This window comes from Oratosquilla oratoria, chromosome 8 (assembly GCF_046742065.1).
Source record: "Oratosquilla oratoria isolate Oo_2021 chromosome 8, ASM4674206v1, whole genome shotgun sequence".
Taxonomy (NCBI): domain Eukaryota; kingdom Metazoa; phylum Arthropoda; class Malacostraca; order Stomatopoda; family Squillidae; genus Oratosquilla; species Oratosquilla oratoria.
Genome location: NC_134784.1, coordinates 46,460,336 through 46,462,835, shown reverse-complemented (window position 1 = coordinate 46,462,835; position 2,500 = coordinate 46,460,336).

The following is a 2,500-nucleotide window of genomic DNA, read 5'->3' as shown; positions in this document are numbered from 1 at the left end:
GTCCTGTGTCCTCCTAATGAAAGATGGACTCAAAGCAGCTAAAGTCTCCTCTAACAAAATAGCAAGAATTATGAAAAGACAAGAAAAAAGTCCTGTCAATGAGTTAAGTGTTGTTTATGAGATTTCTTGTAAAAGGTACTCAGCCTCCTATTTCGGTGATTCGAGCCGAGGTTTAGACAAACGTATATCTGAACATAAAAATGTCTTCGCTGTTAGGGGTATTTATTATTGATTAGTAGTTAGTGGACTCAGTCGATCTCCTTCTGGGTGTCTGACCAAGAAGAACAAAGGGGAAAACTCTTCTAAAAAGGGTACTGATGGTGAATTCTCTGAATTGGTAGGGGCACTCACGTTCTCCGCTCATGCATAGCCCAGGATTATTTTTCTTCACATAAGCACTAGAAGAAAAGGAGCAATTAGTGTTTTTGAGGAGGACGTCCAGGAAAGGGAGGGACCCACTTTCACTACGCTCGACAGTGAAGTAAAATTAGCCATTCTGCCAGTTATTGCACATACATTGATTATATTTTTGTCCAAACTAATTCCCACTAAGACCTGGAAACCTTGAGAAGGATGCTCATGAAGGTGTCGGGGATTGACTTCACTCTCGAGCATAGATAAGGTGGGCCCCTCTCTTTCCTTGAAATCATGGAAAGCCTAACTATCAGTAAGAAAAGAGCCAATAGACTATATAAAAAAGAAGAAAAATTAACACTTGGAAAAAGAGCTGGATGCGATAGCGAAGAACAGGAGCTAAGGTCTGGGGAACACCATAAGATATTCAATGCAGTGAAGAAAGCTTCCCAAGCACTTAGCTGAATGAAAAATGTGCCGATGGAGAAAAAGTGTACGGCGAAGAGGAAGTACTATACCAATAGCATCAGTATTTCACAGAATTGCTAAACAGGCAATAACCAGCCAAACCAATACCATCATTTCAAAAGGTTAAAGGAGTGAACGCAAGAAAAACTTAAAAATTAAGACGAAAATTAAAGTGAATTAGAGGAACCAACAATAAAGCTCCAACGGAACTGCGTAAAAGTGGTGGGTAACGGTTTGAGGTAGGAACCCATAAACTTATAGTAAAGATTTGGAGGGAAGAAGAGATATCACACCGATGGACGAAAGTCATTATTATTACTATACATAAGAAAGGAAGCAAACAGGAGTGTCAGAACTACAGATGGATAAGTCTATTGTGCATCTGTTACGAAGTCTTCACAAATGTACTTCTAAAATGACTAACACCATACGCCAATGCAACAGTTGTGGAATACCAATACGGATTCAGGCAAAAACAGATCGACAATTTATCATATATACATACAGTAAGGCAGATAAGGGAGAAATGCTACTAATACAAGAAGAAACCCCACCAAGTATTTATAGATTTCCAACAAGCGTACAATAGCACACACTGACAATCACTGTGGCATATTCTAGAGGAATTTTGAGTACTAGGGAAATTCATTTCCCTGATATGGGCATGCTATGTAGACAGTAGATGTGCAGTTAAGGTAGAGGGGACAAATACTAAAGAATTCTAAGTTATTAGTAGACTAAGGCAAGGATCTGTCACCAATGCTAATCTAGTAATGGAAAATGAGGCAAGAGAAAGCCTAAGCCTCCCAGGAGTGAGATTGGATACAGGGAATGTTAGATTATTGGCCTATGCAGACGATGTGGTAATGATAGTGGAGAATAAGTACGAAATCAACGATTTGTTTTTGCCATGTAATGAGAAGAAAACAGCAATTACAAAAATGAGTAGAAAGGGCGGCACTGGAGGTGTTGAACGAGTCGGGAACCTAAACATACAAACACTGACAGATCTAAATACCTAGGAGATTAGACTCGGAAAAAAAATGGACACGGAAATAAAGGAAAGGATTGTAATAGGATATAGATACTACCATGCACTCTCTTCTATCTTGAGGAGCAGAAAAGTTAGGAAGAAGACTAAACTTAGAACTTATAACATAGTAATTCGACAAACCGTGTTATATGATTGTGAGACCTGGACCATGGCAGAAAAAGAGTCTAGAAATCTTTTAAAGCAGTATTCTTAAAATAATCTTGGGACCAGTGTATGACGAAAAGACTGGACAATAGAGGAGAAAATGCGATAGAGAAATAAGATAGAAGACAGGACAGCAACTACTGCTATACATTGTATGCGGAAAAGAGCAAGGTGGGCCGCTAACTGTGTTATTATGGAGCAAACCAGAGATTGCAAAAGATGGCGATGGAAGGAAGAGTCAGGGGTAGGCGCCCACTAGGAAGACCAAGATATCGATGGCGAGTGACGTAATATGAATTAATCTCGACCTGCAAGACTGAAGAGAAACGGCTGAAGACTGCTGTCCTGATAGCCAATAGACTATAATATAGTATATATATATATATATATATATATATATATATATATATATATATATATATATTTATATATATATATATATGTATATATGTACATATATGTATGTATATACTGTATATA